Source organism: Eucyclogobius newberryi, unplaced genomic scaffold, assembly GCF_026437365.1.
Source record: "Eucyclogobius newberryi isolate DKJ021-1_F unplaced genomic scaffold, fEucNew1.0.hap1 SCAF_182, whole genome shotgun sequence".
NCBI classification, from domain to species: Eukaryota; Metazoa; Chordata; class Actinopteri; order Gobiiformes; family Gobiidae; genus Eucyclogobius; species Eucyclogobius newberryi.
In genome coordinates this window covers 131508-158989 of record NW_027315815.1, presented here as the reverse complement: position 1 = coordinate 158989, position 27482 = coordinate 131508, and the positions used below count along the sequence as shown (strand labels likewise).

Genomic DNA, 27482 nt, shown 5'->3' with positions numbered 1-27482 from the left:
ATTTATGTCCTGATCTCGCAAAATATCCAATAGACCCAGCATTCCTATTCATTGTATTTTTGAGCAAAGACTAACATTCATGTACACCTGCCGAAACCCAGGATTGAACCAGGAATAACGTAGCGAGAAAATGAACTAGTTCTGTGTTTCCTTTTTTCTTTTCTTTTGATTAAACATAAAACAATACAGGACACGACCAGGGAGCAAAAATCGTAATTAAAATAACTTAATAGTTACATAAAACATAACATAAAATAAAATAAAAACAAAATCACATTTAAATGAAAATAGGGGTCCTACTTGGTCCAAGTCAATCAAATTAGTGCTTATCCAAATTAAGCCTGAATGTCACTGTTTTCCATTCATCCAATGTCTAATGTCTGTTACTATGTCAGTCAAGTCTTTGATCGTTGGCGTGGTTGGTGTCGAGCATTTCTTTGTGATGGCCTTTTTCTCTACAGCCAAAAGTATGTTCCAAGGGTATCCATTTATTGTGTCCATGGCAGGAGTGTTGAGGCCCAAGTACATAGTTTTAAATTTGAGTGGGATGGAAAAGTCAAAAACAGTCTGCAGTGCCCTGTGAATTTCAGTCCATTATTTTTGAGCAACAGCACAGCCCCAAAACACCTGATAGTGGTTTGCCTGCTGGGTTCTCCAGCAGTTAGCATTTCCTTGTGAATAATGGGCACTTTGACATGGTGTGGTGAAAAAAACATATTTTTCCCCTTCAGGCATGTGATTTTGTGGTCTTCCTCAGGGCTGTTCCTACATTTCCACACTCTTGGTCAGACAAAACCAGGTTAACTTCTCGTTCCCATTGGTTTAGAATATACTTAGCAGAACGTTGTCCAGATTACCAATGCATTGAGATCATTTAGAAATGATTCCCCTCGCAAGTTCTGATTGATTGGTTTCAACAAAGATTACTGTCAGAGGATTATAGTGGTCGTTTCTTTGTTTCATTTCTTGCTTATAATAAGTCCTATAAAAGTCCTGTCTCTCCAAGTCAAAGGATTCCTTCAACACATCAATGCTTTTCATTTGATTTTCTTTTGCAATGCGGTGAAACGTTTACGCCTTTTGTAATCCAGGCGTTGAATCATAAGCTTGGTCATAAGAAAACCAGCTCCAGATTTTAACAGCTTTGTTTAGTTTGTATGCTTTGGTTGGCTCCTTTCAGGGGGTAAGCACAGATTTTACCCAAAGATTCTTCTTGTTTCTGCACTTTTTCGAAAGAGTAGCGCTGATCTCGGGGTACTCAAGGTTCCACCGAGATTTGAACTCGGATCGCTGGATTCAGAGTCCAGAGTGCTAACCATTACACCATGGAACCGCAGACTCCTCCTTGGAAGGATAACGGTCATCCAAAGCTACAAGTCTTACATCAATCATCCCTTGCCAAAAAAATGAGAAACAAGGAGTGAAAACAGTGCAAATAATCTTGATGTGCAGCAATACTTTTCCCTCTCTTAATGCAAAGTGTAGCAGCAGTAAACTTGAGGGAGAAAGGTATGGGTTTGAGGGCTCTTCTTGTGGGCTTTTCTGTCCTTGTAAATATTTTTCATAGACAAAAGAGTAGGCATTTCCTGTTTACTAAAAAGGCCCTTTGACCAAGGAAGCCGCAGCGCCATAACGATTTCCTGGTTTCCTTACATAATTACATACAGTGGTTACTTCTGGGATTGTATTTCTTGCTTGCTCTGGCAAGGTGAGCAATCGTCCCTGGGTGGGCTCTAACCACCAACCTTTCGGTTTACAGCCGAACGCGCTAGCCGATTGCGCCACAGAGACGAGAATCCAGGTTTATCCATAAAAGACTTGTGGCTCTAATTGCAATAAGAAATGAAGAAAAACTCTGGATTCAGAGCGCTAACGGCTATACCGTTGAACCACACCTTTCTACCGGATGTCCTGTTTTGAAAATAAGTATGACATTTGATCATTGGGCTATATCAAAGAGAGCAGCATTGAAGTAGGCAAACTTCTGCTTCATGGTTTCATTGTGTGGTGGTCATCACATCTGCCCTACACGCAGAAGGTCTTGGGTACAACATTCAGCGAAACCAAACATGTTACCAAACATGTTCATGCTAACAATGTTCCAACGAAAGCTTGCTGTTTATGTTTTATAGATCCTTTCCAGGCCATTTATGTCCTGATCTCGCAAAATATCCAATAGACCCAGCATTCCTATTCATTGTATTTTTGAGCAAAGACTAACATTCAGGTACACATGCCGAAACCCGGGATTGAACCAGGAATAACGTAGCGAGAAAATGAACTAGTTCTGTGTGTCCTTCTTTCTTTTCTTTTGATTAAACATAAAACAATACAGGACACGACCAGGAAGCAAAAATCGTAATTAAAAGAACTTAATAGTTACATAAAACATAACATAACATAAAATAAAATAAAAACAAAATCACATTTAAATGAAAATAAGGGTCCTACTTGGTCCAAGTCAATCAAATTAGTGCTTATCCAAGTTAAGCCTGAATGTCACTGTTTTCCATTCATCCAATGTCTAATGTCTGTTACTATGTCAGTCAAGTCTTTGATCGTTGGCGTGGTTGGTGTCGAGCATTTCTTTGTGATGGCCTTTTTCTCTACAGCCAAAAGTATGTTCCAAGGGTATCCATTTATTGTGTCCATGGCAGGAGTGTTGAGGCCCAAGTACATAGTTTTAAATTTGAGTGGGATGGAAAAGTCAAAAACAGTCTGCAGTGCCCTGTGAATTTCAGTCCATTAGTTTTTAGCAACAGCACAGCCCCAACACACCTGATAGTGGTTTGCCTGCTGGGTTCTCCAGCAGTTAGCATTTCCTTGTGAATAATGGGCACTTTGACATGGTGTGGTGAAAAAAACATATTTTTCCCCTTCAGGCATGTGATTTTGTGGTCTTCCTCAGGGCTGTTCCTACATTTCCACACTCTTGGTCAGACAAAACCAGGTTAACTTCTCGTTCCCATTGGTTTAGAATATACTTAGCAGAACGTTGTCCAGATTACCAATGCATTGAGATCATTTAGAAATGATTCCCCTTGCAAGTTCTGATTGATTGGTTTCAACAAAGATTACTGTCAGAGGATTATAGTGGTCGTTTCTTTGTTTCATTTCTTGCTTATAATAAGTCCTATAAAAGTCCTGTCTCTCCAAGTCAAAGGATTCCTTCAACACATCAATGCTTTTCATTTGATTTTCTTTTGCAATGCGGTGAAACGTTTACGCCTTTTGTAATCCAGGCGTTGAATCATAAGTTTGGTCATAAGAAAACCAGCTCCAGATTTTAACAGCTTTGTTTAGTTTGTATGCTTTGGTTGGCTCCTTTCAGGGGGTAAGCACAGATTTTACCCAAAGATTCTTCTTGTTTCTGCACTTTTTCAAAAGAGTAGCGCTGCTCTCGGGGTACTCAAGGTTCCACCGAGATTTGAACTCAGATCGCTGGATTCAGGGTCCAGAGTGCTAACCATTACACCATGGAACCGCAGACTCCTCCTTGGAAGGATAACGGTCATCCAAAGCTACAAGTCTTACATCAATCATCCCTTGCCAAAAAAATGAGAAACAAGGAGTGAAAACAGTGCAAATAATCTTGATGTGCAGCAATACTTTTCCCTCTCTTGATGCAAAGTGTAGCAGCAGTAAACTTGAGGGAGAAAGGTATGGGTTTGAGGGCTCTTCTTGTGGGCTTTTCTGTCCTTGTAAATATTTTTCATAGACAAAAGAGTAGGCATTTCCTGTTTAATAAACAGGCCCTTTGACCAAGGAAGCCGCAGCGCCATAACGATTTCCTGGTTTCCTTACATAATTACATACAGTGGTTACTTCTGGGATTGTATTTCTTGCTTGCTCTGGCAAGGTGAGCAGTCGTCCCTGGATGGGCTTGAACCACCAACCTTTCGGTTAACAGCCGAACGCGCTAGCCGATTGCGCCACAGAGACGAGAATCTAGGCATATCCATAAAAGACTTGTGCATCTAATTGAAATAAGAAATGAAGAAAAACTCTGGATTCAGAGCGCTAACGGCTATACCGTTGAACCACACCTTTCTACAGGATGTCCTGTTTTGAAAATAAGTATGACATTTGATCATTGGGCTATATCAAAGAGAGCAGCATTGAAGTAGGCAAACTTCTGCTTCATGGTTTCATTGTGTGGTGGTCATCAAATCTGCCCTACACGCAGAAGGTCTTGGGTACAACATTCAGCGAAACCAAACATGTTCCCAAACATGTTCATGCTAACAATGTTCCAACGAAAGCATGCTGTTTATGTTTTATAGATCCTTTCCAGGCCATTTATGTCCTGATCTCGCAAAATATCCAATAGACCCAGCATTCCTATTCATTGTATTTTTGAGCAAAGACTAACATTCAGGTACACCTGCCGAAACCCGGGATTGAACCAGGGACCTTTAGATATTCAGTCTAACGCTCTCCCAACTGAGCTATTTCGGCTACTTTATCGAATAAATTAGGCAAGGGAGGGAAACGTGTGGCATAACGTAGCGAGAAAATGAACTATTTCTGTGTGTCCTTTTTTCTTTTCTTTCGATTAAACACTCTACACTCTTGGTCAGACAAAACCAGGTTCACTTCTCGTTCCCATTGGTTTATCTTCTTTACCATGAAATCAACTCTTACCTTCTCAAAGCCTTCCCATATGGTCTAGCGGTTAGGATTCCTGGCTCTCATCCAGGGGCCAGCCGTGGATAGTGGGCATAGAGCGCCAGCCAATCAGAATGAGCCTGTGTGCCATGTGCCACTGTGATGAAGGCCAACCAATCAGAATGCAGAGATTCGTGTTCGTTCACAAATTCATCTCAAGAAACCAGAGTTCAATTCCTGCTGTGCCCAGAAGAAGAGGAACGTTTCAAAGGATCAAAACTTTAAATGTACAAAGTTTATGAGTTCAAACATTAAATGTATAAAGTTTATGAGTTGGTGTGTCAGTTTGCACTTGTTAAAAGGTCAGATCATGAGAAGGACTCACATGCAGCTGCTGGTACTGATTTGCAATTTTAATAAAATCACAAATTGATCACAAATAGTGATTTCTGCTTCACCTTAAGAGATTTACCCACGTCACACCTTCTGCATAAATAAACTTGGAGTGGGTCAGAAAACTCCAGGTGTTTAGTCCGCAGGGGTCAGAGGTCACACTATCACATCTCTAACACTGCAGCACTGAACTGTACTATTGTGTTCAGTTTATGTTCTGCAGAGAAATAAAACATTGACTCATATTGTTAATGATATGATATCTCAATCATTTAAATAATTTTGTTGTATTGTTATATTGGAAAGAAAACACAAAAAAACATGTACTTTTAAGAATATTTATTGACAGGGAAAATACCAGAAATATTAAGTTTAATTTATTTACACTTCAGACAGCATTCATTACTTGACAGTAGTATTTACATTAAATATACAGATATATAGAGTCCAGGGAAGTATGTGTGGATGTGAGGACTGTGCGGGGCCTGCTTCAGCACCAGTTTGCAGAACCTGCACGTTCTCCCTGGGGCAGAACCTTCACGTTCTCCCTGGGGCAGAACCTGCACGTTCTCCCTGGGGCAGAACCTGCACGTTCTCCCTGGGGCAGGTGACTCCTCTCTCTTCCTCTTCTGTTGCTTCCTTTCCTCCTCTCTCTGTCTTGTGGCCTCCAGCTCCCTCTGGAAGAACTCTGTGTCCACAATGTCCTTAAAGGTGGTGTTTCTTCAGGGCTGCTGCTCAGGGCGTCCTGAGAAAGAGACGGTGATGGTCAGAGCTGTAGGAGACGAGGTGATGGTCGTGGTGACGACAGTTGTCGTGGTGACGACAGGCAGAGTTGTGGTGCTGCCAGAGTGTCTGTGTTTGCTCCAGCTTTTTCGGGCTGATGTTGAGTGAAGATGATGCATTTAATAATTTGATGTGATGATGATGTAATGATAAATATGTAGTTTTGTGGTCGGGTGTAGCGCGCTGTTGGCTGATTGGCTCAGGGGCAGTGGAGGGGGAGGCGGCCTGTTGTGACGACTGCGGCTGAAGCTTCACTGGAGGAGGAACTACAGAACAAAACAGATGAATGTTTTAGTGATAAGCAACACGTGTGCACATGAAATACAACACATGACACACATTTAGAACCACTGCACTGGCTGTGAAACTACAGTCAGCATGAAGTATTCATCTGTTCACTCTGTGATGGTTTGACTGAGACAGACACAGACACACATGGAGCATGAAGCATTCATCTGTTCACTCTGTGATGGTTTGACTGAGACAGACACAGACACACATGGAGCTCACTCACTTTGGGTTGTCTCTTCTCCAGGAGCATCAGATGCAGAATGTGTGGGACGAGCTGCATCTGAAACAACCAAAACACCACAATATAGGTTTATGTTTGTTTAGATTATTCTATTAAAATGTCAGACCTGGAGCTGAAGTACTTCCAGACTCGGGCAGAACAAACCTCAGCTCCTGTGGAAGTGGCACTGGAGGCTTAAGGGGCAGCACATCTGCAGCAGCTGAAGAGAGGAAAGAAATATATGATACGTTTGATCAACTTTGATCTTACAGTGAATAAGCAACAAGTAAAAGCTCTTACATCCTGTGGTTCCTCCAGAACAGTTGCTGTAAGAGAAGAAGAAGAATAATGAGTCATATTTAGCTGTTAGTAACAACGCACACTTACATTTGACCTGTTGTTTATATCATAAGTAAGTTTATATTGCTGTTTTATTTAGCAATGTTAGTGTGAATGAGCAGAAGAAGCTCTCACTCATTCATATTGAACACCAGATAATATGACTTACTCTCATCACAGATGCATGAATTCAGAGCAGGACCTGAACAGGGTCAGGAACAACTGAACTCATGCACAGGACAGAACGTGTCCCAAAGTGTCTTTCATGGCAGGACATCTGTGTGTGAACTTCTGTAAACCTGAGGATGATGGAGCTCAGCAGCGACTGGACACGGCTGGAATAAAAGACAAACCTTTTTAACACATGATAAATCCAAAATGGAGCTTAAGCGTTACAGACACATTACACACATCCACGTGTTGTTTGGACGGAGATGCTGAGCATTGTCCTCTCCAGCGCGTCCTCTTCAGCCACTACTAAAGGAAAAGACATGAAATGAAACAGAAGTGACTGCTCCTCTACACGGTGTGACTCTGTGTGACTCCACACAAACCAAGGAACACATGATTTATGTAGTTATACTCACCCAAGGGCTCACGAGGAGAGCTGGTGGGGACACGAGTGGGTGGAAAAGAGGACAGGGCAGAGGAGGACAGGAGAGAGGAGGACAGGACAGAGGAGGACAGGGCAGAGGAGGACAGGAGAGAGGAGGACAGGACAGAGGAGGACAGGGCAGAGGAGGACAGGACAGAGGAGGACAGGACAGAGGAGGACAGGGCAGAGGAGGACAGGAGAGAGGAGGACAGGACAGAGGAGGACAGGGCAGAGGAGGACAGGACAGAGGAGTACGGGGCAGAGGAGGACGGGGCAGAGGACAGGACAGAGGAGGATGGGGCAGAGGAGGACAGGAGGAATTGTTGAGTCATTCATATGGATTTTGGCTCTTGTTTATAGTCTGTTGCTAGGTAACAGTTGTGGAATGTCCTCCACATTAACATGAAGTGAAGGCATTTCCCCATTGTGGGACAAAGTCTCTCTTACTTGTGATGAATTGTTGAAGCTACAACTACTTTTATGCACAATAAGAGACAACACAACACACAGATCACGTAATATTGCACCTTATATAAAACTGCACAACTGCAAACCTTTAAATGTAATAAAGTTTAACTTCACAGGGCTGAATATCACACAAAACTGACAGAAAAGTCGCGTTTAGTTGTTCAACAGAGACATGGAAGTAGCAGTAACTTTATGTGACTAAAAACACAGTTTCAAAAGTGCAAAACACAAGACGAACTTTACCTGAAAACGTCTTCAAATGCCCGTTATAAATGCCACAAAATACGAGTGTTCTGGGGCAGTAAAATGTCCATAAGAAGGTGAAAACAGGAGCAGATCTAGTGCTAAACTTGTCCAGGTCGCACTGAATGAATGACGTCACTCTGCATTCAAACATGGCGCGCTCTCGCCACAGCGCCGCCGCTGGCCAAAAGTATATTACATCCGTAGTGGTTTAACACTACCATAGGAAATGAATGGGATTCTGTTTAGGGCTGTTTAGCTAAAGAATCCAGGTGGCCCGGGTTCAACTCCCGGTATGGGAATATCTAGTCTGTCCTGCTGGAACACTTGTTCCAGCATTATGTACAAGACTCACTGTGGTTACGAGTACATTCAAGCTGGACGGAGGTGAAGAGAGGCATAGAAACATGGTATCGATTTGGGCGCAGCATGTGAAAATTTGTAATCAACCTTTAGCTTTTCTATGCATCTATAGACTAGCAGGTTGGTTGGTGTTTCTTTTTGGAGCATTTCTCTTAGACAATTGCCAGATTACACTGCAGTGAATTTTAGAGACCTTCACTGAAATATTTCAAATCAGCACATGTGGTGATTCAGTGCAAGCTCCCAGTCCCGCATTACCTTTGAACCTTGCAGCACTTATAAAATTCAAACAATATTATTTCATCCATCCACACTACCTGCAGGAAGGTGAGACAAAGTGGCCCATTCAGGCAGCCTGGGCGACATTCCCAACTTCCAGTATAGGTATGTCTCGCCAAACCTGAGCTTAGAATGCTTAGTAAAACATGCTGTCTCCATGAATTCATGGAGAGTTAAATCTGGTAATGTAATTGCGCTAGTTTCAGAAAATAATGTGGGTAATTTCCACTTTCTTAAACACAGTTTAAAGGTGTATTGTTGTTGTGGCCGAGAGGTTAAGGCGATGGACTTGAAATCCATTGGGTTCGATTCCTGTCAGCAACGTGTGTTTAGCAGCACAGATTTTGAGATTGCGTTCTATTCTATAAACCAGCATGTTTGGTGATGTTTAATTTCGGAGCCATTCTTTCAGAACGAGGGCATGTATGAAATCCTTGTTTCAATCCCCTGCATCTCCATTCAATATTCTGTTGATGGCACAAAGTGAAAAGTGTTGACTCCAGGTCTTGTTTGGACAATCATCATGACAGACAAGAGATGGTTATGTAGCTCAGTGTTAGAGCACAGTCTTTCGTAGCAAGATCCCAGTTCCACATTCCTTTAAAATTAGATTTCATATTTTGAAGCAATTTGAGTCTATTAGACGTATACAGCCCCATGGGCATTACGCACTGGCCTCTTGAACCGGGATTGTGGGTTTGAGTCCCATGATCATAGCCATTCAGCAGAGTGGCGCAGCGGTAGCGTGCTGGGCCCATAACCCAGAGGTCGATGGATCGAAACCATCCTCTGCTAGATTTTTTTTTACTTGCATTATTGCGATTGTCAATCCAAATGAACCAAGCTAGTCAGTAATGTGTTGGATGATGGAAGCCGATCTTCAGCGCAAGCTCCCAGTTCCACATTTGCTTTGAATCTAGCAGCACATTTCTTTTTTCCATCCTATATTGTTATTTCTTTTTTGGGGAAAAGGATAGCTGAGTAGTGAAAGAAGATGTAGGTCAAAAAAGACCCATGAATAGACATTTTGAAGCAATTTGAGTCTATTATGGGTACATAACCCCATAAGCAATATGCACAGGATACTAGCCTCCAAAATCCGGGATTGTGGATTTCAGGTCCATGGTCTAATAGGCTGAGCCACAAGGAAAATACTAATCCCTAGACTTGTTGCACGTGGAATGGGCTTATATCTATTACATACAGAACTGTTCCTTAACTCTCAAGCATCAATGAGGCCTTCTTTATACGTCATAAGGCGCTGGTACAGCTAGCAGCCCGGTGTAAACGCTCTCTCTTTTTTCTCACACTTATTGTGCTTTATCTCCTATATTTTGTAAATATAGTTAGTATATTTTTTCTATTTTACTGTAGGATAGGGACACGCGCTGGAATCATTTTTAATTCAACTGTTTTTGACTTTATTCGGCTGGATTGAGTGTTTTCGTCGTGTCGTGGCGATGTGTCTTGGCTCTGAGTCGGCGCCGTACCGCGCTTACACAAAGGAGGAACTAATGAAACTGCGGAGAACAGTCGTCTTACCCGGAGATCTTCACGTTATCCCGGCGGACATCATAAGGAAAACGCAACGAAGCAGACGGGCTGGACGTAAACTCCGAGAGAAGAGAGGGACAAACAGGAAGTCGGTTCCCGCCGTAGTCATGGGTAACGTGAGGTCCCTTCAAAATAAAATGACGGAAATAGCGAGCCTCATGCGGTCCCAGAGGATTTATAGGGACAGCAGTGTCTTGATTTTCACAGAGACCTGGTTAACAGCAGAAATGCCAGACTCTATTGTAGGTTTGGACAATTTTCATCTGCTGCGGGCGGACAGAACGAGAGAATGCGGGAAGAAAAGATATATTATCTGCCCCGGGAGTTCTCACATGTGATTTTGATCGCAGTCTATGTGGCCCCGTCTGCCAATGCTGAATATGCTTGTGAAGCACTGCTCTCCTGCACTTGTAGGCTGCAAACACAGCACCCACAGGCTCTCTCCCTCGTCTCTGGTGACTTTAACCACGCTTCTCCCTCTTCTGTTCTACCAACATACACCCAGTATGTTACCTGCCCCACCAGAAACAATAGAACATTGGACTTGTTTTTTGCCAACACCAAGGAGGCTTATTCCTCTTTCCCCCTCCCTCCCCTGGGCAGCTCGGACCACAACCTTGTACATCTGGGGCCTGTGTATGAACCCATCGTGCCCATGTGGGACAATAAAGGAATATCTTATCTTATCTGATCTGATCTGATCTGATCTTATCTTATCTTATTGATTGTTTTTGTCCATTCTATCATTTTAGAGCTCATGCTTAGCATGTATGAGGTCCTGGGTTCAATTCCCAGCATCTCCAACCAGCACTCACCTCCGCGTACAGCCCGTTGTCAGCCTGGAAGTGCCCCGGAGTCTGGTAAAATCAAGCCGAAAATAGACCCTCTCATGCCGGGTCTGGGCGGCGCTAAGAGCGGGAGGAGTGCGGGGCTCATTCAGAGGCTCCATGATCCGCCTTACAACCAGCTCTCACCTCCACGTACAGCCCGTGGTCAGCGTGACACTGTGCTCTGCCCCGAGCAATCAGAGCAAACAGCAAGCTTCTGGAAGTGCCCGCGAGTCTGGTAAAATCAAGCCGAAAATAGACCCTCTCATGCCCGGTCTGAGCGGCGCTTAGAGCGCGGAGGAGCGCGGAGCGCGGGGCTCCATTCAGAGGCTCCGTGATCCGACGCTCACCTCCGCACCTCCGAACCATGACTTGAGATTACGGCTGTGAAGGAGCCTTGGAAGCTGGATAAAACCAGAACGGGGCCCATCGATCGCGGTTCTCGTGTGTCCGTCAAACGAGCTCCTCCCCCGGTAGCCGCACAACCAGGAAATGTACCTGTTTCGATTGCGAAAAACGTCATTCTCAAAAACCGCCCGCCCGTCCCTCCCAGCATTACCATTTTGCACATCCCGCGTGAGAGCAGCGTAGGAATTTCTCGGGAGCAGCGTGATTTAGCCCGGGACTCTTGAGCTGAACGCTTATTTCCACGAGCCCAAAAAACGACTAAGTCCAATGGTATATAGTGTACTATTGCCGAAAAACGACAGAGTCTTTAGGTATAGTGTACTATTTCGGTTTTTACTCTAAGTCCCTCAGGGGCATATGGTGCTATACTATGATGGTCAGATCACCTCCAGGCCCCAGGGGAGTGCTTTTCTGGGGGCAAACAGTGCACTGATAATGGGGGATTATTTCATTTTGCTCATTTTGGTGTTTTTTCACATTTTAACCCATTTTCACCCCTTTTGCTCACAACTTCATACTACGGCCCGGAAAAACGACAGAGTCGCTCGGGTATAGTGTACTATTGCCGAAAAATGACAGAGTCTTTTCAGGTATAGTGTACTATTTCGGTTTTTACTCTAAGTCCCTCAGGGGCATATGGTGCTATACTATGATGGTCAGATCACCTCCAGGCCCCAGGGGAGTGCTTTTCTGGGGGCAAACAGTGCACTGATGATGGGGGATTATTTCATTTGGCTCATTTTGGTGTTTTTTCACATTTTAACCCATTTTCACCCCTTTTGCTCACAACTTCATACTACGGCCCGGAAAAACGACAGAGTCGCTCGGGTATAGTGTACTATTGCCGAAAAATGACAGAGTCTTTTCAGGTATAGTGTACTATTTCGGTTTTTACTCTAAGTCCCTCAGGGGCATATGGTGCTATACTATGATGGTCAGATCACCTCCAGGCCCCAGGGGAGTGCTTTTCTGGGGGCAAACAGTGCACTGATGATGGGGGATTATTTCATTTTGCTCATTTTGGTGTTTTTTCACATTTTAACCCATTTTCACCCCTTTTGCTCACAACTTCATACTACGGCCCGGAAAAACGACAGAGTCGCTCGGGTATAGTGTACTATTGCCGAAAAATGACAGAGTCTTTTCAGGTATAGTGTACTATTTCGGTTTTTACTCTAAGTCCCTCAGGGGCATATGGTGCTATACTATGATGGTCAGATCACCTCCAGGCCCCAGGGGAGTGCTTTTCTGGGGGCAAACAGTGCACTGATGATGGGGGATTATTTCATTTTGCTCATTTTGGTGTTTTTTCACATTTTAACCCATTTTCACCCCTTTTGCTCACAACTTCATACTACGGCCCGGAAAAACGACAGAGTCGCTTGGGTATAGTGTACTATTGCCGAAAAATGACAGTCTTTTCAGGTATAGTGTACTATTTCGGTTTTTACTCTAAGTCCCTCAGGGGCATATGGTGCTATACTCTGATGGTCAGATCACCTCCAGGCCCCAGGGGAGTGCTTTTCTGGGGGCAAACAGTGCACTGATGATGGGGGATTATTTCATTTTGCTCATTTTGGTGTTTTTTCACATTTTAACCCATTTTCACCCCTTTTGCTCACAACTTCATACTACGGCCCGGAAAAACGACAGAGTCGCTCGGGTATAGTGTACTATTGCCGAAAAATGACAGAGTCTTTTCAGTTATAGTGTACTATTTCGGTTTTTACTCTAAGTCCCTCAGGGGCATATGGTGCTATACTATGATGGTCAGATCACCTCCAGGCCCCAGGGGAGTGCTTTTCTGGGGGCAAACAGTGCACTGATGATGGGGGATTATTTCATTTGGCTCATTTTGGTGTTTTTTCACATTTTAACCCATTTTCACCCCTTTTGCTCACAACTTCATACTACGGCCCGGAAAAACGACAGAGTCGCTTGGGTATAGTGTACTATTGCCGAAAAATGACAGAGTCTTTTCAGGTATAGTGTACTATTTCGGTTTTTACTCTAAGTCCCTCAGGGGCATATGGTGCTATACTATGATGGTCAGATCACCTCCAGGCCCCAGGGGAGTGCTTTTCTGGGGTCAAACAGTGCACTGATGATGGGGGATTATTTCATTTTGCTCATTTTGGTGTTTTTTCACATTTTAACCCATTTTCACCCCTTTTGCTCACAACTTCATACTACGGCCCGGAAAAACGACAGAGTCGCTCGGGTATAGTGTACTATTGCCGAAAAATGACAGAGTCTTTTCAGGTATAGTGTACTATTTCGGTTTTTACTCTAAGTCCCTCAGGGGCATATGGTGCTATACTATGATGGTCAGATCACCTCCAGGCCCCAGGGGAGTGCTTTTCTGGGGGCAAACAGTGCACTGATGATGGGGGATTATTTCATTTGGCTCATTTTGGTGTTTTTTCACATTTTAACCCATTTTCACCCCTTTTGCTCACAACTTCATACTACGGCCCGGAAAAACGACAGAGTCGCTCGGGTATAGTGTACTATTGCCGAAAAATGACAGAGTCTTTTCAGGTATAGTGTACTATTTCGGTTTTTACTCTAAGTCCCTCAGGGGCATATGGTGCTATACTATGATGGTCAGATCACCTCCAGGCCCCAGGGGAGTGCTTTTCTGGGGGCAAACAGTGCACTGATGATGGGGGATTATTTCATTTTGCTCATTTTGGTGTTTTTTCACATTTTAACCCATTTTCACCCCTTTTGCTCACAACTTCATACTACGGCCCGGAAAAACGACAGAGTCGCTTGGGTATAGTGTACTATTGCCGAAAAATGACAGAGTCTTTTCAGGTATAGTGTACTATTTCGGTTTTTACTCTAAGTCCCTCAGGGGCATATGGTGCTATACTATGATGGTCAGATCACCTCCAGGCCCCAGGGGAGTGCTTTTCTGGGGGCAAACAGTGCACTGATGATGGGGGATTATTTCATTTTGCTCATTTTGGTGTTTTTTCACATTTTAACCCATTTTCACCCCTTTTGCTCACAACTTCATACTACGGCCCGGAAAAACGACAGAGTCGCTCGGGTATAGTGTACTATTGCCGAAAAATGACAGAGTCTTTTCAGGTATAGTGTACTATTTCGGTTTTTACTCTAAGTCCCTCAGGGGCATATGGTGCTATACTATGATGGTCAGATCACCTCCAGGCCCCAGGGGAGTGCTTTTCTGGGGGCAAACAGTGCACTGATGATGGGGGATTATTTCATTTGGCTCATTTTGGTGTTTTTTCACATTTTAACCCATTTTCACCCCTTTTGCTCACAACTTCATACTACGGCCCGGAAAAACGACAGAGTCGCTCGGGTATAGTGTACTATTGCCGAAAAATGACAGAGTCTTTTCAGGTATAGTGTACTATTTTAGTTTTTACTCTAAGTCCCTCAGGGGCATATGGTGCTATACTATGATGGTCAGATCACCTCCAGGCCCCAGGGGAGTGCTTTTCTAGGGGCAAACAGTGCACTGATGATGGGGGATTATTTCATTTGGCTCATTTTGGTGTTTTTTCACATTTTAACCCATTTTCACCCCTTTTGATCACAACTTCATACTACGGCCCGGAAAAACGACAGAGTCGCTCGGGTATAGTGTACTATTGCCGAAAAATGAGAGTCTTTTCAGGTATAGTGTACTATTTCGGTTTTTACTCTAAGTCCCTCAGGGGCATATGGTGCTATACTATGATGGTCAGATCACCTCCAGGCCCCAGGGGAGTGCTTTTCTGGGGGCAAACAGTGCACTGATGATGGGGGATTATTTCATTTTGCTCATTTTGGTGTTTTTTCACATTTTAACCCATTTTCACCCCTTTTGCTCACAACTTCATACTACGGCCCGGAAAAACGACAGAGTCGCTCGGGTATAGTGTACTATTGCCGAAAAATGACAGAGTCTTTTCAGGTATAGTGTACTATTTCGGTTTTTACTCTAAGTCCCTCAGGGGCATATGGTGCTATACTATGATGGTCAGATCACCTCCAGGCCCCAGGGGAGTGCTTTTCTGGGGGCAAACAGTGCACTGATGATGGGGGATTATTTCATTTTGCTCATTTTGGTGTTTTTTCACATTTTAACCCATTTTCACCCCTTTTGCTCACAACTTCATACTACGGCCCGGAAAAACGACAGAGTCGCTTGGGTATAGTGTACTATTGCCGAAAAATGACAGAGTCTTTTCAGGTATAGTGTACTATTTCGGTTTTTACTCTAAGTCCCTCAGGGGCATATGGTGCTATACTCTGATGGTCAGATCACCTCCAGGCCCCAGGGGAGTGCTTTTCTGGGGGCAAACAGTGCACTGATGATGGGGGATTATTTCATTTTGCTCATTTTGGTGTTTTTTCACATTTTAACCCATTTTCACCCCTTTTGCTCACAACTTCATACTACGGCCCGGAAAAACGACAGTCGCTCGGGTATAGTGTACTATTGCCGAAAAATGACAGAGTCTTTTCAGGTATAGTGTACTATTTCGGTTTTTACTCTAAGTCCCTCAGGGGCATATGGTGCTATACTATGATGGTCAGATCACCTCCAGGCCCCAGGGGAGTGCTTTTCTGGGGGCAAACAGTGCACTGATGATGGGGGATTATTTCATTTGGCTCATTTTGGTGTTTTTTCACATTTTAACCCATTTTCACCCCTTTTGCTCACAACTTCATACTACGGCCCGGAAAAACGACAGAGTCGCTCGGGTATAGTGTACTATTGCCGAAAAATGACAGAGTCTTTTCAGGTATAGTGTACTATTTCGGTTTTTACTCTAAGTCCCTCAGGGGCATATGGTGCTATACTATGATGGTCAGATCACCTCCAGGCCCCAGGGGAGTGCTTTTCTGGGGGCAAACAGTGCACTGATGATGGGGGATTATTTCATTTGGCTCATTTTGGTGTTTTTTCACATTTTAACCCATTTTCACCCCTTTTGCTCACAACTTCATACTACGGCCCGGAAAAACGACAGAGTCGCTCGGGTATAGTGTACTATTGCCGAAAAATGACAGAGTCTTTTCAGGTATAGTGTACTATTTTGGTTTTTACTCTAAGTCCCTCAGGGGCATATGGTGCTATACTATGATGGTCAGATCACCTCCAGGCCCCAGGGGAGTGCTTTTCTAGGGGCAAACAGTGCACTGATGATGGGGGATTATTTCATTTGGCTCATTTTGGTGTTTTTTCACATTTTAACCCATTTTCACCCCTTTTGCTCACAACTTCATACTACGGCCCGGAAAAACGACAGAGTCGCTCGGGTATAGTGTACTATTGCCGAAAAATGACAGAGTCTTTTCAGGTATAGTGTACTATTTCGGTTTTTACTCTAAGTCCCTCAGGGGCATATGGTGCTATACTATGATGGTCAGATCACCTCCAGGCCCCAGGGGAGTGCTTTTCTGGGGGCAAACAGTGCACTGATGATGGGGGATTATTTCATTTTGCTCATTTTGGTGTTTTTTCACATTTTAACCCATTTTCACCCCTTTTGCTCACAACTTCATACTACGGCCCGGAAAAACGACAGAGTCGCTCGGGTATAGTGTACTATTGCCGAAAAATGACAGAGTCTTTTCAGGTATAGTGTACTATTTCGGTTTTTACTCTAAGTCCCTCAGGGGCATATGGTGCTATACTATGATGGTCAGATCACCTCCAGGCCCCAGGGGAGTGCTTTTCTGGGGGCAAACAGTGCACTGATGATGGGGGATTATTTCATTTTGCTCATTTTGGTGTTTTTTCACATTTTAACCCATTTTCACCCCTTTTGCTCACAACTTCATACTACGGCCCGGAAAAACGACAGAGTCGCTCGGGTATAGTGTACTATTGCCGAAAAATGACAGAGTCTTTTCAGGTATAGTGTACTATTTCGGTTTTTACTCTAAGTCCCTCAGGGGCATATGGTGCTATACTCTGATGGTCAGATCACCTCCAGGCCCCAGGGGAGTGCTTTTCTGGGGGCAAACAGTGCACTGATGATGGGGGATTATTTCATTTTGCTCATTTTGGTGTTTTTTCACATTTTAACCCATTTTCACCCCTTTTGCTCACAACTTCATACTACGGCCCGGAAAAACGACAGAGTCGCTCGGGTATAGTGTACTATTGCCGAAAAATGACAGAGTCTTTTCAGGTATAGTGTACTATTTCGGTTTTTACTCTAAGTCCCTCAGGGGCATATGGTGCTATACTATGATGGTCAGATCACCTCCAGGCCCCAGGGGAGTGCTTTTCTGGGGGCAAACAGTGCACTGATGATGGGGGATTATTTCATTTTGCTCATTTTGGTGTTTTTTCACATTTTAACCCATTTTCACCCCTTTTGCTCACAACTTCATACTACGGCCCGGAAAAACGACAGTCGCTCGGGTATAGTGTACTATTGCCGAAAAATGACAGAGTCTTTTCAGGTATAGTGTACTATTTCGGTTTTTACTCTAAGTCCCTCAGGGGCATATGGTGCTATACTATGATGGTCAGATCACCTCCAGGCCCCAGGGGAGTGCTTTTCTGGGGGCAAACAGTGCACTGATGATGGGGGATTATTTCATTTGGCTCATTTTGGTGTTTTTTCACATTTTAACCCATTTTCACCCCTTTTGCTCACAACTTCATACTACGGCCCGGAAAAACGACAGAGTCGCTTGGGTATAGTGTACTATTGCCGAAAAATGACAGAGTCTTTTCAGGTATAGTGTACTATTTCGGTTTTTACTCTAAGTCCCTCAGGGGCATATGGTGCTATACTATGATGGTCAGATCACCTCCAGGCCCCAGGGGAGTGCTTTTCTGGGGTCAAACAGTGCACTGATGATGGGGGATTATTTCATTTTGCTCATTTTGGTGTTTTTTCACATTTTAACCCATTTTCACCCCTTTTGCTCACAACTTCATACTACGGCCCGGAAAAACGACAGAGTCGCTCGGGTATAGTGTACTATTGCCGAAAAATGACAGAGTCTTTTCAGGTATAGTGTACTATTTCGGTTTTTACTCTAAGTCCCTCAGGGGCATATGGTGCTATACTATGATGGTCAGATCACCTCCAGGCCCCAGGGGAGTGCTTTTCTGGGGTCAAACAGTGCACTGATGATGGGGGATTATTTCATTTTGCTCATTTTGGTGTTTTTTTCACATTTTAACCCATTTTCACCCCTTTTGCTCACAACTTCATACTACGGCCCGGGAAAACGACAGAGTCGATGGGCATAGTGTACTATTGCCGAAAAATGACAGAGTCTTTTCGGGAATAGTGTACTATTTCGGTTTTTACTCTAAGTCCCTCAGGGGCATATGGTGCTATACTCTGATGGTCAGATCACCTCCAGGCCCCAGGGGAGTGCTTTTCTGGGGTCAAACAGTGCACTGATGATGGGGGATTATTTCATTTTGCTCATTTTGGTGTTTTTTCACATTTTAACCCATTTTCACCCATTTTGCTCACCCCGCACTCTGCCGCATATGAGGCCGGGGAAGGGCCACTCTGGCTGGGCATGGCCTCCGCTGAGCACCCCCTGGAACCCCTGGAGCCCCCGGAGACCCTCCAGAGCCACCCCCCACTCCTCCAGACTCACCCCGGGGAAGGGACACTCTGGCTGGGCATGGCCTCCGCCGAGCAGCCCCTGGAGCCCCCGGAGACCCTCCAGAGCCACCCCCCACTCTCCCCAGACTCACCCCGGGGAAGGTCCACTCTGGCTGGGCATGGCCTCCACCAAGCACCCCCTGGAGCCCCCCGGAGCACCTCCAGAGCCACCCCCCACTCCTCCAGACTCACCCCGGGGAAGGGACACTCTACCTGGGCATGGCCTCCACTGAGCACCCCCTGGAGCCCCCGGAGCACCTCCAGAGCCACCCCCCACTCTCCCCAGACTATGCCCGGGGAAGGGCCACTCTGGCTGGGCATGGCCTCCGCCGAGCACCCCCTGGAGCCCCCGGAGCACCTCCAGAGCCACCCCCCACTCCTCCAGACTCTGCCCGGGGAAGGGACACTCTGGCTGGGCATGGCCTCCACTGAGCACCCCCTGGAGCCCCCGGAGACCCTCCAGAGCCACCCCCCACTCTCCCCAGACTATGCCCGGGGAAGGGCCACTCTGGCTGGGCATGGCCTCCACTGAGCACCCCCTGGAGCCCCCGGAGCACCTCCAGAGCCACCCCCCACTCTCCCCAGACTATGCCCGGGGAAGGGCCACTCTGGCTGGGCATGGCCTCCGCCGAGCACCCCCTGGAACCCCTGGAGCTCCTCCAGAGCCACCCCCCACTCCTCCAGACTCACCCCGGGGAAGGGCCACTCTGGCTGGGCATGGCCTCCACTGAGCACCCCCTGGAGCCCCCGGAGCACCTCCAGAGCCACCCCCCACTCTCCCCAGACTATGCCCGGGGAAGGGCCACTCTGGCTGGGCATGGCCCCCACTGAGCACCCCCTGGAACCCCTGGAGCCCCCGGAGCACCTCCAGAGCCACCCCCCACTCCTCCAGACTCTGCCCGGGGAAGGGCCACTCTGGCTGGGCATGGCCTCCACTGAGCACCCCCTGGAGCCCCCGGAGCACCTCCAGAGCCACCCCCCACTCTCCCCAGACTATGCCCGGGGAAGGGCCACTCTGGCTGGTCATGGCCTCCACTGAGCACCCCCTGGAGCCCCCGGAGCACCTCCAGAGCCACCCCCCACTCTCCCCAGACTATGCCCGGGGAAGGGCCACTCTGGCTGGGCATGGCCTCCGCCGAGCACCCCCTGGAACCCCTGGAGCCCCTCCAGAGCCACCCCCCACTCCTCCAGACTCACCCCGGGGAAGGGCCACTCTGGCTGGGCATGGCCTCCACTGAGCACCCCCTGGAGCCCCCGGAGCACCTCCAGAGCCACCCCCCACTCTCCCCAGACTATGCCCGGGGAAGGGCCACTCTGGCTGGGCATGGCCTCCGCCGAGCACCCCCTGGAACCCCTGGAGCTCCTCCAGAGCCACCCCCCACTCTCCCCAGACTCACCCCGGGGAAGGGCCACTCTGGCTGGGCATGGTCTCCACCAAGCACCCCCTGGAGCCCCCGGAGCACCTCCAGAGCCACCCCCCACTCCTCCAGACTCACCCCGGGGAAGGGACACTCTGGCTGGGCATGGCCTCGGCCGAGCACCCCCTGGAGCCCCCGGAGCACCCCCAGAGCCACCCCCCACTCTCCCCAGACTCACCCCGGGGAAGGGACACTCTGGCTGGGCATGGCCTCCACTGAGCACCCCCTGGAGCCCCCGGAGCACCTCCAGAGCCACCCCCCACTCTCCCCAGACTATGCCCGGGGAACGGCCACTCTGGCTGGGCATGGCCTCCGCCGAGCACCCCCTGGAGCCCCCGGAGCACCTCCAGAGCCACCCCCCACTCCTCCAGACTCTGCCCGGGGAAGGGACACTCTGGCTGGGCATGGCCTCCACTGAGCACCCCCTGGAGCCCCCGGAGCACCTCCAGAGCCACCCCCCACTCTCCCCAGACTATGCCCGGGGAAGGGCCACTCTGGCTGCGCATGGCCTCCACTGAGCACCCCCTGGACCCCCCGGAGACCCTCCAGAGCCACCCCCCACTCTCCCCAGACTCACCCCGGGGAAGGTCCACTCTGGCTGGGCATGGCCTCCGCCGAGCACCCCCTGGAGCCCCCGGAGCACCCCCAGAGCCACCCCCCACTCTCCCCAGACTCACCCCGGGGAAGGGACACTCTGGCTGGGCATGGCCTCCACTGAGCACCCCCTGGAACCCCTGGAGCCCCGGGAGCACCTCCAGAGCCACCCCCCACTCTCCCCAGACTCTGCCCGGGGAAGGGCCACTCTGGCTGGGCATGGCCTCCGCCGAGCACCCCCTGGAACCCCCGGAGCACCTCCAGAGCCACCCCCCACTCCTCCAGACTCACCCCGGGGAAGGGCAACTCTGGCTGGGCATGGCCCCCACTGAGCACCCCCTGGAACCCCTGGAGCCCCCGGAGCACCTCCAGAGCCACCCCCCACTCCTCCAGACTCTGCCCGGGGAAGGGACACTCTGGCTGGGCATGGCCTCCACTGAGCACCCCCTGGAGCCCCCGGAGCACCTCCAGAGCCACCCCCCACTCTCCCCAGACTATGCCCGGGGAAGGGCCACTCTGGCTGGGCATGGCCTCCGCCGAGCACCCCCTGGAGCCCCCGGAGCACCTCCAGAGCCACCCCCCACTCCTCCAGACTCTGCCCGGGGAAGGGACACTCTGGCTGGGCATGGCCTCCACTGAGCACCCCCTGGAGCCCCCGGAGCACCTCCAGAGCCACCCCCCACTCTCCCCAGACTATGCCCGGGGAAGGGCCACTCTGGCTGGGCATGGCCTCCACTGAGCACCCCCTGGAGCCCCCGGAGACCCTCCAGAGCCACCCCCCACTCTCCCCAGACTCACCCCGGGGAAGGTCCACTCTGGCTGGGCATGGCCTCCGCCGAGCACCCCCTGGAGACCCCGGAGCACCCCCAGGGCCACCCCCCCACTCCACCAGACTCAGCCCCGACCCGGGCACACTCTTCCCCGGGTCCTGGGCTCCGGGACTCCGGGGATGACCACCGGGGACCAGGCTCTCCCTCCGAACCCGGGGACCCACCCTTAAGCACCCCCTCGCGGGCTAAACCCCTTAGGGGCAGCCGCCTGGAAGCCCGTGCCCTTGGTACTCTGACATGGAAGCCCGTGCCCTTGGTACTCTTAACCACACTTTGAAATTTTTCGAGTATAGTGTACTATTTCGGTTTTTACTCTAAGTCCCTCAGGGGCATAGTGTACTATACTATGATGGTCAGATCACCTCCAGGCCCCAGGGGAGTGCTTTTCTGGGGTCAAACAGTGCACTGATGATGGGAGATTATTTCATTTTGCTCATTTTGGTGTTTTTTCACATTTTAACCCATTTTCACCCCTTTTGCTCACAACCTCGTACTACGGCCCGGAAAAACGACAGAGTCGATGGGTATAGTGTACTATTGCCGAAAAATGACAGAGTCTTTTCGGGTATAGTGTACTATTTCGGTTTTTACTCTAAGTCCCTCAGGGGCATAGGGTGCTATACTATGATGGTCAGATCACCTCCAGGCCCCAGGGGAGTGCTTTTCTGGGGTCAAACAGTGCACTGATGATGGGGGATTATTTCATTTTGCTCATTTTGGTGTTTTTTCACATTTTAACCCATTTTCACCCCTTTTGCTCACAACTTCATACTACGGCCCGGGAAAACGACAGAGTCGATGGGCATAGTGTACTATTGCCGAAAAACGACAGAGTCCCTCGGGTATAGTGTACTATTGCCGAAAAACGACAGAGTCCCTCGGGTATAGTGTACTATTGCCGAAAAACGACAGAGTCCCTCGGGTATAGTGTACTATTGCCGAAAAACGACAGAGTCCCTCGGGTATAGTGTACTATTGCCGAAAAACGACAGAGTCCCTCGGGTATAGTGTACTATTGGCTGGAAGCTCGGTTTTTTTTCTAAGTCCAGCAGGGGTATATGGTACTATATTCTGGTGGTCAGATCACCTCCAGGCCCCAGGGGAGTGCTTTTCTGGGGGCAAACTGTGCACTGATGATGGGGGATTATTTCATTTTGCTCATTTTGGTGTTTTTTCACATTTTAACCCATTTTCACCCCTTTTGCTCACATCTTCAAACTCGGGCCCTGATTACAAGTTCTGACCAAATGATGACAAACACGGTATTTATTATGTATTTTTTTCATTTTTTTATTTTTCCAACTTATACATCCATCATTGGTGCCAGGCAGGTTGTGGAGAAAGCAGTGAAGAAAGGAGAGAGCCATCACAGAAAAGATGTCCATCCAGGGTCAAGGTACCCTGCACTTTTACATATCCAAATGACAGCATTTAAAGTTTTTTAGCGTATGGTATCTCTCGTTGCATGGAACCGCACAGAGAGACGCCACACTGATGGCACCTGTACTTTGTTTGCCGCCTGCCTTTGGTACGAGAGCGGTCAGAGCACACGGCGCAGTCTGGACGTCCCTCTGCTTGACAAAGCCAATGACGCTCTGTGAGTCTCTGTGGCATTTCACCCTCCGGTCTTGAGCGCCTCTCTTGTTTTTTGGAGTGATCAGCCAGTAATGCATCAATAATGTTCTGAATGTAAACCTTTAAAGGTTTGTGTGGGCCTGGAGTGGATTTGGTGTATATGATGTGTGAGTTGACAATACTTATGCTTATAATGGCATTGAATATGCGATGATACCATTTCCGGGACCTGTGTGGAAAGAGGTATGTCTTCATCCTCTGGTCAGCAGTGTCCACTCCACCCATGTAGGCGTTGTACTGGTCGACACATACAGGTCTTTTGATGTCACGGAAGCCAGTGTCATCTGTCTTGGATCGGATCCTCCTCTGAACACAATCATTTCCATGGACTGTGGACAACATGGTGAGACGTTTAGTATCGTGCCAAGCACAAGCCAGGAGTTTTCCCTTTCTGCAAAAAACTGGGTCATCTCCTTTTTTCAGCTGTAAGACACTTTTACCAAGGCATTTTGGCATCCCCAACCTGGTAATCCTTACCGTCCCACACAGTCCAGTTTCCAAATCTGCTAATTCATTTGCAATTACAGGCGAGGTATAGTAACTGTCCATGTAAATCTCGTGTCCTTTGCCCGTAAAGGGAGAAACCAACTCACGGACAACTGCGTGTGTTGCACTGATGTTGCTTGCATTATTTTTGTACTGTCCAGTGTGCATTGACCAGCGCAAAACATACCCTGAAAAGCTTTCACTCAGGGCATACACTCTATAGCCATATGTGTCAGGTTTATTCGGAGAGTAACATTTTAGTGAAGATCTCCCCTTAAAAGCTATTGTCATTTCATCTAAAGAAAGCTCCTTGATTGGACTGTAAACTGCTGCAAATTTGGGAATAATCAAATCTATTATTGGGCGGACTTTGAACAGTTTATCGTGCCCGGGCTCGCCTGTTCTCACATAATCATTATTGTTGACAAAATGAAAGAACGAAAGAATGATTTCAAATCTGTTTCTTGACATTACATTTCCAAATCCAGGCGTTTGTGTAAGCCAAAATGTTCCCCAGTAATCCTCGATTTCAGGTTTCTCAACAAGGCCCATGGAGAGATGCAAAGCGAAGAAAGCTTTCATTTCGGTGACTGATACATCATACCACTCAAGAAATCTTGAATGTGGCTTCAGAATCATAGGTGCCATACACTGATGTGCATATCTATTTGTCTCATCAGTAATGAAAGTCCAAAACTGATCGGTCAGAAAGAGTGACAGAATATCAAATGGATTAGCATCCGTCAGATCCATCTCTCCTGTGTAGCCAACTGGGTCTTCAAAAGGTTTGATCCATGCCTCAAATACCTCGACCTCTCTCAGCATGTCCCAGCTCTCATCCACCGGGCAAGTTTTACTGCAGCCACTGGTTCCACTGGTTCCTCGCCTCCGTCTGTCCTTTGCACCTGTCCGTTGTTTCGAAGTCCCTTCATCTCCACTTGGAAATCCATCGTCACTCTCGGGGAGATAATTTCCTTCAGAGTCAGAATCTGCTGTAAATTGCATGCCACGTGTACTTCCTCCAGCCATTTTTTTCCTTACCGGATCTGCCCTAGATCATACCTGGCTAATAAGAGGAAGTTGCACCGAACCGACCAATGACTGAAGTTATTCATTTTCTACTATTATTTCATAAATTTCCTTGTACGGTAAAGTCGCATTTCTGCGACTTTGGCGCTTAAAGGGTTAGTTTGTGTGAACTGTGAGTATACAGAATCATATCCGTTATTACAGTAGCACAAATGACCGTACCTATACTTTGGTAAAAAAACACATCAAACTGCTGTCTCTTTTTAAAGGAGTTTGATGTGGTTGTTGTCACATCAAACTACTGCGTCCTTTAAAAGTCCACATCAAGCTAATGCTTCGTTTTAAAGTCTATTGCAATTGAGATGTCAGTCGAGAGCCGTAACAGCAGTAGTGCATCCAAGAAAGCTGTGTATTGAATGGATATAGAACCTTTAGTGAAGCAGGAGCCAACAGGCTATTCACATCCTTGTGTAGGGTCTCAAACTACAGGTATTCAGTTTACGATTAAGGAAGATTTCTTAGCAGAAACGAGACAAGACGGGGCACCAGGGTAAAACCCAAAAAGCTAAGATACGGTCCTTAATCGCGCTCGTTAAAAGGTCTGAAGGGTGTTTCACGATTCAGGGACTTACGCATAGTCTAATCAAACAAACAATAGTCAATAACTCTTTCGTGTAGTTTATTTATCAAAAGGGCAATCAAAAAGGGCACCGGAGCAGAAATGCGCACAGGTAAATAACAGGTGATGTTATATCAGATTTAACAGCAGATTTCATGCAGATAATGTTAAACCAGGGTTTTGCCTTTGATAATCAAACGTGTCTATGCTAATCTATATCAAAAAGAGGGAAAGTGAGAAGCTAAGGGAGGAGGAACAGCTGAGTTCTACCCAAATCACGCCACAAAAGAACCGCACACTGAAGTCGGCTTACGATTTTGTAGAACTCGGTCCGGCTGGTCCTTGTCCGCGGACGAGATCCGTGGCGAGGCAGCGGCGTGGAGCGGTGTGGCGGGCGAAGGCAGTGGCGTGCCGCGATATCCGTGACGCGGGGCGGCAGCGGTGGCGCGAGGCGGCGCGTGGAGCGGTGTGGCGGGCGAAGGCAGTGGCGTGCCGCGATGTCCGTGACGCGGGGCGGCAGCGGTGGCGCGAGGTGGCGCGTGGCGATGTCCGGGAGTTCCTTAGCGGTAGAACGCTTTAGCTGCGTGTTAGCTCCTCACGCGGCCTTTACTCAGATGAGAACGTAGCGCTGATCCACGTAAACGGCGTAGATTACTTCAAAAATAGTAGAAGCGAAGTAGAAAAGAAAGTCTCTGTCCGGTTTAGCGCTTAAGCTTAGTTCCAGGTGTTTCCAGGTGTTTTCAGAGTTCAGGGGGGCGATGAGGCTGGCCTAGTCTTGTCGACCCACGTGGCGGACGCTTTGTTGAGACAAAGGAAAAGTAAACAGGCTCGTCCGTGGAGACGGCTTCAAAGAGATAGACAAAAGCTTGAACAAAAAAAAAGGAAGAAGAGAGCAAGAAGAGAAGAGAGGAGAAGAGAGCGTTCCAAGCTCGGAGCGTCTTTTTGTCACCTAGCGCCGCAGGGCACGCTGGGAGCGAAAGGGGCGGGCGCTACTGCGACGACACGTTAAACACTTTTGCCAGTTTGTGCACATTATTCCTTGAGGTAGATACATTTTACATCTTCTTTCACCTGTGATGGGCACTCGAGTTAAAGCATTGGGAATATAAAACCTTAAACAGTGGAAAAATACGTAACACAAGGTGAAACATGAGGTGTACGGAGTTGATTCGGACAAACATTCATGGCATAATCACATAAAACATAGTTTTCATCAGGGCGTCCTCCTGTAAGACTGTGGGGGAGAAGGTCTGTTATCGCCAAAGTCACAGCGGCTCCCTGCGGTGAGGGAGAGAGGGAGAAAGAAAACCCCCCAATGTTCAAAGAGAGTTTTTCTGTTATCTGGCCGTGGAATGTCCATCTCCATTCCCCTACACTTGCAATGAGGTCAAATATAGGACAAACCCATTGTCAGGAGTGGGATTAGAACCCATTCCTCCACTTGTAGACCAAATTTGCTTACGCTTAGGTAGGAGTTTACCTTGACCCTGACACCTTGGACATTTCAGCGATGCTGACATTGAGCTCCCTTATCTCGAAGATAACGTTCCAAAAATCAGTACAAAGTAAATGCTTTGGCAACCTTACACTAGATGAAGTCTTTCCAATTATGTACAGTCCATATAAAGAGATGACTTTAACAGGTGATGAGAATTGAGTGAAATAGTTCAAATCTCATTGTTACAGAGGGTTTAATTCTTCTTCTTTCGGTTCCAACAGAAGAAAATTTATGACCAAGATTTCACGGGTTGTAATGGCAAGCAGTCCATAAAGCTTAAAATCAACTCCGCCCAACGTGGGGCTCGAACCCACGACCCTGAGATTAAGAGTCTCATGCTCTACCGACTGAGCTAGCCAGGCTGGCTGCCCAAAAGGCAAAAAAGGTCA

General features: G+C 47.4%; 6 non-coding genes across 6 annotated transcripts; 1 reads left to right on the top strand and 5 right to left on the bottom strand.

Moving 5' to 3' along the window:
- Positions 1-1261: 1261 nt before the first annotated feature.
- Positions 1262-1333, bottom strand: trnaq-cug (transfer RNA glutamine (anticodon CUG)). Its single transcript has one exon. It is a non-coding gene; the product is annotated as a tRNA-Gln (tRNA).
- Positions 1334-1717: 384 nt separating this feature from the next.
- trnay-gua (transfer RNA tyrosine (anticodon GUA)) lies at positions 1718-1791 on the bottom strand. The gene has a single exon. It is a non-coding gene; the product is annotated as a tRNA-Tyr (tRNA).
- A 1621-nt stretch (positions 1792-3412) lies between these two features.
- On the bottom strand, positions 3413-3484 carry trnaq-cug (transfer RNA glutamine (anticodon CUG)). Its single transcript has one exon. It is a non-coding gene; the product is annotated as a tRNA-Gln (tRNA).
- Positions 3485-4385: 901 nt separating this feature from the next.
- On the bottom strand, positions 4386-4458 carry trnaf-gaa (transfer RNA phenylalanine (anticodon GAA)). The gene has a single exon. It is a non-coding gene; the product is annotated as a tRNA-Phe (tRNA).
- A 4847-nt stretch (positions 4459-9305) lies between these two features.
- trnam-cau (transfer RNA methionine (anticodon CAU)) lies at positions 9306-9377 on the top strand. Its single transcript has one exon. It is a non-coding gene; the product is annotated as a tRNA-Met (tRNA).
- An 18005-nt stretch (positions 9378-27382) lies between these two features.
- trnak-cuu (transfer RNA lysine (anticodon CUU)) lies at positions 27383-27455 on the bottom strand. Its single transcript has one exon. It is a non-coding gene; the product is annotated as a tRNA-Lys (tRNA).
- Between the last annotated feature and the right edge of the window lie 27 nt (positions 27456-27482).